The 9,183-nt window shown below is 47.8% G+C and overlaps 1 long non-coding RNA gene across 1 annotated transcript; it reads left to right on the forward strand.

Annotated features, from left to right (window-relative positions):
- Nucleotides 1-488: 488 nt before the first annotated feature.
- Nucleotides 489-8,763, forward strand: LOC116906971. The gene is made up of 3 exons (XR_004388791.1): nucleotides 489-499; nucleotides 7,573-7,642; nucleotides 8,683-8,763. It is a non-coding gene; the product is annotated as an uncharacterized LOC116906971 (long non-coding RNA).
- Nucleotides 8,764-9,183: the final 420 nt, after the last annotated feature.

The raw sequence follows: 9,183 nt of genomic DNA on the forward strand, positions 1-9,183 counted from the left end.
CCACCATTGGAAAAAGTTCCCTCGGTCACCGCTTACTTGAGAAGATGTGGCCCACATGGGTGCCCTCCCTTGGCAGATCGGCGAAGCCATTTGCACAGCACGGTCATGGGAGTAAGATCTTTCTTCACAGACCACAGGCATGCCTGACCAGCACTCTTTTCTAGATTGCTCCTAGGAAAATCTGCCTCCCCACAATTTAAAGGGTATGAAGAGAAGGACCGGAGATTCTATTCTGAAAACACCAAGGTGTCTGATCCTGTGACATGCAGGGTTCTGTGTAGTTTTATGTCAACTTGGAACACGCTGGAATCTAGTAGAGGGGCCTCAGTTGAGACAGTGCCTCCATAAGATCAAGTGTAGGCAAGCTTGAAGGGCATTTTCTTAATTATTGATTGATGGGGGAGAGTCCAAGGGCCCACCCCATTGTGGGTGGGGCCGTCCCTGGACAGATGTTCCTGAACTCTTTAAGAAAGGAGGTTGAGCAAGCCATGAGGAACAAGTAAGTATCCATGCTCCATGGCCTCTGCATCAGCTCTTGGCTCCAGGTTCCTGACCTGTTTAAGTTTCTGACATGACTTCCTTCAGGGATGAACAGTAATATAGAAGAGAAAGCCAAACAAACACTCGCCATGTTGCTTTGGTCATAGTGTTTCATCACAGCGAGAGAAACCCTAAGGAGGGCCACGCACTGTGGTTTTCTATTCTTTGTCAACCCAAGGCTGCATAAACGGACAGAAACACCGACCAGTGCATCTCAGCACTATATGCTCTCAGGTAAGCCCTCTGATGTTTATTCTCAATAGCATGGAGGGTAAATTAGCCCCAAGCGATTCAATACTCCTTACATGTTTCCTTGTCCTGCAGAGAAACGAAAGGCCAGAGTTGTCACCTTACTCAAGGAAGGTTGGTTTTCTTTGTGGGATTAGTTGGTCTAAGTCAAGAACGGAGGAGAGCCACTCCCAGCCAGTTGCTAGCTGTTTACCCTGCACTTGTTAGCCCTGTTTCATCTCCCAGAAGGGCAGTGGCGGGCTCCCTTCTCTGGCATAGGTGGACCCTCCTCTGCAATCAAGTGGCTGTGGGGTAGCCATTCCTTCCTAGTGGAGTTCACCAGAGACCAAATACACAGCTGCGGGTACAGCAGCACTGTTTAGTTCCTTATTTGGACCATAATTTAACTTCTGTGGAAAAATAATTATCAAGGCAAATCCTAGGTGTTCCTGAAAATAGATTCTCTTTAACAAGAATATTTTTAGAATATATGTGAGTTAGTCTACTTACGTGCACCACCTGTCTGCAGTGCCCACAGAGGCTGGGAGGGCACATCAGATCTCCTGGGATTGAAGTTACAGATGTCTACGAGTTGTTTTATGTGGGTTCTGGGAGCCAAACCTGGGTCTTTTACAAGAGCAGTAAACACTCAGCCTCTAAGGCATCTCTCCAGTCCCAAAACAAGTACATTTTACACAGGGGAATGTCCAGAAAAGTCATTCAAACTATGTGAGGCGATGGGCACCCCAAACTACGCTAATCTTTGTTTAAATAAACAGGGTTTTCGCTGATGCTAGACTTGAAAGCACAGTCCAGACAAACGACTTTGTTAATATTCTGTCCCTGGGCACCAGTCCAAGAGCAGCATAAATATTCTCCCAGGCCAACGACCGTGAGCTCTCTCATGTCCAACCTCCAGCGGATTAACCACACCCTCAGTGATGATGGCAGAGCACCAGCTGGGCTTGCTTTCTCAGTGCTGCTTTGCAATGGGGACACGCTTGCGAGTCTGTAGGCAGTGTTTGGTTTTTCAGTCAGGAGGAGTCGGTGATATGTGAAGAGGTCATCTACCTCTTCAAAAGAATTGTGAGAAAAGAAAAGAGAAAGTCCTGGGCAGACAGTCGGTCCCAGGCCTGGAATAATCTGTGCTTGTCCAGGAGTTTGTTTTGCTTGCCTGCTCCATTGCGAGCCGGGAATGGTGTGGAAAGGGACTTGGGGGTGTAGTGTCAAAACCTCTAGTCGGAAAGCTGGTATAACTGCACATCTCTAAGCCCAGCACTGGGAGGCGGATGCTGGAAGTGAGGGAACTTAAGCTTTTCTTCAACTACATAGGGAGTTCTAGGGCATCCTGAGCTACATAAGCCCCTGCCTTGAAACCAACAGAAAAAGAATTCTAATTACTCGCCTAGGCATTCCTGAGGTAGGTGGCCTTAGGGAGAAAGGGGGAGCTGTACCAAGACCTGTGCGAGGGTTTACCCCCACACTGCAGCCCTACCCAATAGATATGTATGCCATGTCTTCCCCATAGCCTCATCCAAGCAAGTGAGAAGTCGACTGCCAATGCTGAGAACTAAGCTTCACCCTGTCGGCTGCCATGTTCTGCGACTGCCGAGCTTACCCTTAGATCTCTGGTTAAAGAGGATGCTCTGTTTCCCAGAAGCACTTTCGCTTCACTTCACTGTTGACGACTTGGGTGTCGGGCTGATGCGGCTTATGGAGGTGTCTTGGTCACTGTTGTATTGCCGTGAAGAGACACCAAGATCACAGCACCTCTTTACAAAGGAAGCATTTGATTAGGGGCTGCTTACAGTTTCAGGACTTAGTCCGTCGTCATCGTGTCAGAGAGCATGACAGCAGACAGGAGACATGCTGGGGAAGTAGCTGAGACCTACAGCCTGATCTGCAAGGAGACAGACAGACAGACAGAGGGACAGAAGGCAGAGACTGGACCTGACATGGGCTTTTGAAACCTCAAAGTCCACTCCATGACACAGGTCCTCTAACGGGGCCATACTCAAATATATGAGTTATACAGGGGCCATTCTTACTGAAACCACCACAGCGGGGAAGAGTTTAAAAACTCAACTCATGCTAGCATCTGCCCAAGTGCCTGCTTGAGAGGAGGAGGGGTGTGAGGAAAGCCCCTCTAGGGCTGGGGTTGTGGCTCAGCTGATGAGGTGCTTGCTTGTCATGAAGGGAATCCTGGGTTCTGTCCTCAGTACCATATCAGCTGGGTGTGGTGAGGGAGAGGCAGGGGCTTCAAAAGTTGAAGATCTTTGGCTCTATAGCAAGTCTACTCAGGGAAACATGCAATTCTGAGAGAGAGAGAGAGAGAGAGAGAGAGAGAGAGAGAGAGAGAGAGAGAGAGAGACAGAGACACAGAGAGAGACAGATACAGAGAGACAGACACAGAGACACAGAGACAGAGACAGAAACACAGAGACAGAGATACAGAGCGAGACACAGAGACAGACACAGAGAGACAGAGAAAGACAGAGACAGAGAGAGACAGAGATACAGAGACAGACAGAGAGACAGAGAGACAGAGGACACCACTGAGCTGAGGACACCACAGTAGCTATGCTGATGGCATGCTCAGCACAGCTGTGAGGTGAACAGGAATGAGATTGTGTATCTGAAAGAGCAAGAAACTAAGGGCTGCGACAAACAGACTGGAGAAAGCCACTGTTTGAGGCAGGAGCTCCTGGGGACTGGGGTAGCAGGGGTCACTGGGAGCAAACCTCTGACATGCAGGGGAAGGCACAGGCTGTGGGAGAGACATCTATTTGTTTTTTTGGCTATGAGGATAATAACAAGATGCGACCAGACCGAGGGCTAATGGGCTGCAGATGGAGCACTGGCTGGGAAGTGGGTCCAGCTGGAGGCTTTGAACTGGAATCAGCTCACTCACTCTCAGCTGTGCGTGTGGCCTGGGAAGTAAAACAAGGGCTTCCTCGCAGATAATTATGAGTTACTCACGGTGGGGGAGGAGCAGGGATTATCTTGGTGTGGAAAAGTAGAAGCAGACGATTGGGGAAACAGCATCCCTTGCGCCCCACACGGTCGACAGCCATGGCGAGAGCTGGCGCCTGAGCTGCCGGTTCGCCGTTTAGGAGACTCTTAGTACCTAAGGGCAGCAGGTATGGAGTCAGAACTTCCTGTCAGGCAGGTGAGATGTGCAGATATCCCAAGTTAGACAGAAGGAACCAGCAGGAGACAGGGGCCAAGCTGAGCCTTAGCTTGTCTGCATTCTTCTCTCTCACATTCTCTTCATCCCTTTTTTCCTTGCTCTAAATAGTTTTATATTCTGTTTCCTTTTTTGAGACAGGGTTTCTCTGTGTAGCCCTGGCTATCCTGGAAGTCACTCTGTAAACCAGGCTGGCTTGGAGCTCACAGAGATCCACTGCCTCTGCGTCCTGCATGCTGGGATTAAATGTATGTGCCACTACTTTCCAGGTTCTCTCTCTCTCTCTCTCTCTCTCTCTCTCTCTCTCTCTAACATTTATTTATTTACTTTATGTAAATGAGTACACTGTAGCTGTCTTCAGACACACCAGAAGAGGGCATCAGGTCCCATTGCAGATGGTTGTGAGCCACCATGTGGTTGCTGGGAATTGAACTCAGGACCTCTGGTAGAGCAGTCAGTGCTCTTAACCGCTGAGCCATCTCTCTCTAGCCCTTATTTTCTTTTTGTTTTTTAAAAACAGGGTTTCCCTGTGTAGCCCTGGCTGTCCTGGAACTCACTCTATAGATGGGAACTCCTCCTCCTCCTCCTCCTCCTCCTCCTCCTCCTCCTCCTCCTCCTCCTCCTCCTCTCTTCCTCCTTCACCGCCACCGCCACCACCACCACCACTACCACCACAGGCTTTTTTTTTCCCTTAAAAAAGAGGTCTCATTTAGCTGTTCAGTTAGAGAACAGTCTTACAGAGCAAGTTCCAGGACAGAAGAGAAAACATGTCTAGAAAGAAAGAAAGAAAGAAAGAAAGAAAGAAAGAAAGAAAGAAAGAAAGAAAGAAAGAAAGAAAGAAAGAAAGAAAGAAAGGAAGGAAAGAAAGAGAGAGAGAGAGAAAAGAAAGAAAGAAAGAGAGAGAGAGAAAGAAAGAAAGAAAAGAAAGAGAGAGAGAGAGAGAGAGAGAGAGAGAGAGAGAGAGAGAGAGAGAAAAGAAAGAAAGAGATGGTTTCATCTAGTCCAGGCTGGCCTCAGATTTGTTGTATAGCACAGGATAGCCCAGTCTGTGATCTCCTGCTTCTACATCTCAAGTCCTGAGATTCTGGGCGTGAGTCAACACGCCTGGTTTATGGTGTGCTAGGAATCAAACTTGGGATCTCATGGATGCTACTAGTTTAGAGAATTAATTTTTTAAATACAAAGCCAGCTACATTTAGAATCTTCCCCAATCAACACTTAAATGCTATCCTATTGAATATAACACATCTGTACAAAGTCGCCAGCATCAGAGAGTCAGGAATCAGGGCTGGAGACAGCTCATTCGGTAGAGTGCTTGACTAAGCTTGCTCAAAGCCCTGGGCTTGAACCCAGTACTCCATAAACAAGTGTGGTAATAATACCCTTGTAATCCCAGCACTTGGAAGGCAGAGGCAGGAGGATCAAAACTTAAGGTCATCCTTGGCTACATAGGGAATTCGAGACCAGTCTGGGATACCTGAGCATGAGATGTTCTCATTAAGAAAGAAAACCTAGGGGTTGGGGATTTAGCTCAGCGGTAGAGCACTTGCCTAGCAAGCGCAAGGCCCTGGGTTTGGTCCCCAGCTCTGAAAAAAAAAAAAGAAAGAAAGAAAACCTGGGTGTGTATGTGGAGAGATGGGTCAGCTGACTGCTCTTCCAGAGGTCCTGATTTCAATTCCTGGCAACCACATGGTGGCTCACAACCATCTGCAATGGGATCTGATGCCCTCTTCTGGTGTGTCTGAACACATCTACAGTGTCCTTATATATAATAAATAAATCGTTTTTTGAAAAAGTAAAAGAAAATAAATAAATAAGGTTACTGGGCCAGGCATAGTGGCATAAGCCTTTAATCCCAGCACTTAGAAAGGCAGAGGCTGACAAATCTCTGTGAGTTCCATACCAGCTAGAGCTACATAATAGACCTAGCCTCAGAGGGTGGAAGGAGGGGGAAGTGAGCGTTCACACCCGACCAGAATTAAAGCACCTGACCAGATTTTAGGCCATCTCCCCTTTATTGGGTATTCTAGGATCTGTAACAATAGACATCCTCCATGCACACATGTATATATGGACAGCCTGATGTCTACTGATGGCTGGGACTCACAGTCGTAACTGTGCTCCAGCACTCCCTCTGAGGGTGTTTGAGCTCCCTGCTCAAGGCCTGAGCCACCTGGCATAGGTCTGAACCCCACCCTGGCACCCCTGGGCCTGAGCTTCCCAGGTAAAGGCAATCTCTCTTCCTCATGTTAACATGTAGGGCTGGAAGGCTGCTGCTGCCTAAGAATTTGGGGAGGGCTACTCAGACACAGCCCTAGTACTTCCATGAGGTGACAAGGTAGATAGAGAAATCAACCAGGCCAAGTGGCCCAGGCAGAGAGCACAGTGAGATGCTCTGATAACCTTGAGGAAGTAGAACCCAGAAATGAGTTAGGGTAACCATACAAATGTGAATGCCTCAGAAGGGTAAGATATGAGCGTTAGGGTGTACACTTCCATCTATTTGCTGATAGCTGACATGAATAGAAAAGAAGGCCTTTTATTTTCACACTGAAATAAAGCACCAGAAATGAAGACAAAACTCGGTCGGTAGAGAGAGAGAGCTCACCTCACATGCACCAGGGCCTGGCTTCCACCTCACCTGGGTATGGTGATTCAAATCTGTAATTCTAGCACTCTAATGGTAGGGGAAGGCAGACCAGGAGTTCAAGATCACCCTCAACAACATGCTGAATTCATATCAGCTTCGACTATGTGAGACCCTGTCAGAAAGGGAAAGAAAAGAAATTATAAGCCAAAGGAAAAAAGATTCCTGGCCCCAAATATCCATGACTACTATTCCAGAGTGGGTTCCAGTGTTAGAAAAGAGACTTTTGTTCTGAGTTGGAAGAGAGCCCCCAAGGCCTGTGGGAGCCATACTGTAGCCTGCCCACTCTCTCTCGGCTCCAGAAGGCAGTCTCGGGCCAGGAGACACAGCCAAGACAGAGGTTGAGGTCTCCAGTGTGTTCTCCACACAGCACAAGCCGCTGGACTGCGTCATCTGTTTGAGATCTCTCCTCCCTTAGGGCTTCTGAGGAGAAGTATTTCACAATTCCACACCACAAACGGCTCCTGAGGATTGAATTACCCAAAAGATGCTTAGTCTTCGCGGGCACGGGTGCAGAGAGCAAATGGGCTGACACTGTAAAGGACAGCTATAAATGTGAGGTTTGAAATGATGTTGCTTCCCTAATCGAATATAAGAAATGTTGCTGCTTGGCGGCTACAGTCTCTGCCAGGGTAACAATAACTATTTTCCTTTGACTCAGCCTCAGTATGCCCCGCCAGCTGTGTGGGGACAGCTTGGTAATGTTTTGGGCTGGTGGAATCCAGGTCCCCTAGCCCTTTAAGCTGGCCACGTACATACACACAGAGACCTCATGCATACTCCTAAGGATGGGAGGGTGACTCAGCCCCCCCCCCCCCGAGTGAGTTTCAAACTCATGGCGCTCATCTGTGAGACCTCTAACCGTAGGTTGTTTTCCCTGGCGGTGTATGCAGCCAAGAGTGCTAGGACAGGCTTGAGAATCACTGACATTTGGACAATCTAATTGTCTTACATGTTTTTCCTTTTATAGTCTCATTCTGTTGAATGCCAGAGAAGTTGGTAAAAGCACACATCCTCCTTCTCATCTGAAAGTTAAAAAGGTAAGCCAGGCGCCATCAAGGGCTCACCATTGCTCACCCACTGGGTAAATGAGAAGCAGGTCTAGGAGTGAGGTCAGTCTCTTTGGGTGGTCTCCGGACTCAGGTTGTATCCAGCTTCCCAGCTCCATCGAGGCTTAGTACGAGCACCTTAATCTCCCCATGCCTGACCTGTAGGTGAGGCTGGAGACCACCCTTCTATCTGAAGTTTCAGTCAGGTCCCCTTCTCTCCTCCTCAGGACAAGAGTACAAATAAACTAAGGACAGCTAGACCTTACGGGATTTGTAATTTTTATATAACCTTCATGAATCGTAAAGCTATGACAGGCGCCATAGTTAAAATACAACTGCTCAGAAATCTAGTGTGTCTGAGTGCTGGGTGACCTTGGATGCCCCAGTGTAACTTAGTTTGGGGATGATTCTCTTATGCAGAGGGGGGAGGGAAGGAAACTTTGCTCTGACCCTCTTGGTTCTTCATTATCTGCGCACAAATCCATTTTCCCTGCCATTTCTAGTATGTTGGTGTGTGTGTGTGTGTGTGTGTGTGTGTGTGTGTGCATGCACACTCAAATGTGTGAGTACATGTGCCCATGCACTTTGTGCAGTATACATGTGTGTACTGTTTTGCATATATATGTGTGTGTTTGCATACTCATGTGTCTAGGTGTGTGCATTGTGCATGCATTTGTCCATGTTTCGTGCATTTACACATGTGCTTACACATGTGTGCGTATGCTCTGCGTGTTCATATCTGTGTGTGTACACGTGTACACAGTTCTCTGCAGCACAGCCGCTGTCTCCTTATTACAAGTACTGGCCTGCCTACACACTCTTTCTCCTGAATACTATTCTGAATGAGTCTGTCTCAGATTATTGACTGTGGCTTACACCAGCCTTCTCTCCTCAAGAAGGGAGAAGCTGTTTATGTTTCTCAAGAAATTTTATGGGTTAGGCGGTAAGATCTGGCTTCCTGCAGAGCCCTGAGAGGCAGATCCAAGAAAGAAAGCAATCCTGTGTCCCTGGCATTTCCTGGTTGCCCACAGCCCCCCTCTGCAGCTGACATTGATAAAAACTCATCAAAGGAATCCGCCACGCTCTCTGTGGGCTCTGAAAACATCACTTAGTGTGTGAGGCCGAATCCCACTTAAGGTGCGGCTCCCCCCACACACAGAGAGAATAGGACATATACTGTCTCCATCTCATTAGATATAACAATAAAAACTCAACCCGGCCTTGAAGTGAGTTGAAAAATGAGTACATTTTAAAGTGTAACTTGGCCCTCTTGAAAAACTCAGTAGCACTTATGAGCAAATGCTATTCTTGCAGGGCATGACCCCGTCCTACAAAGTCCCCAGAGCTCCAGCTCCCTAACATTGGGTGCACCTCTCTTGCCTTCATGAGCACCTGCGCTCATTTGTGTAGACACAGGCACACAAATTTCAAAAGTTGTTTATTTATTGGTTTTTCAAGACTGAGTTTCTCTGTGTGATCCTGGTTGTCCTAAACTCTCTCCGTAGACCAAGCTGGCCTCAAACCCAGAGATC

Source organism: Rattus rattus, chromosome 8, assembly GCF_011064425.1.
Source record: "Rattus rattus isolate New Zealand chromosome 8, Rrattus_CSIRO_v1, whole genome shotgun sequence".
Lineage (NCBI taxonomy): Eukaryota > Metazoa > Chordata > Mammalia > Rodentia > Muridae > Rattus > Rattus rattus.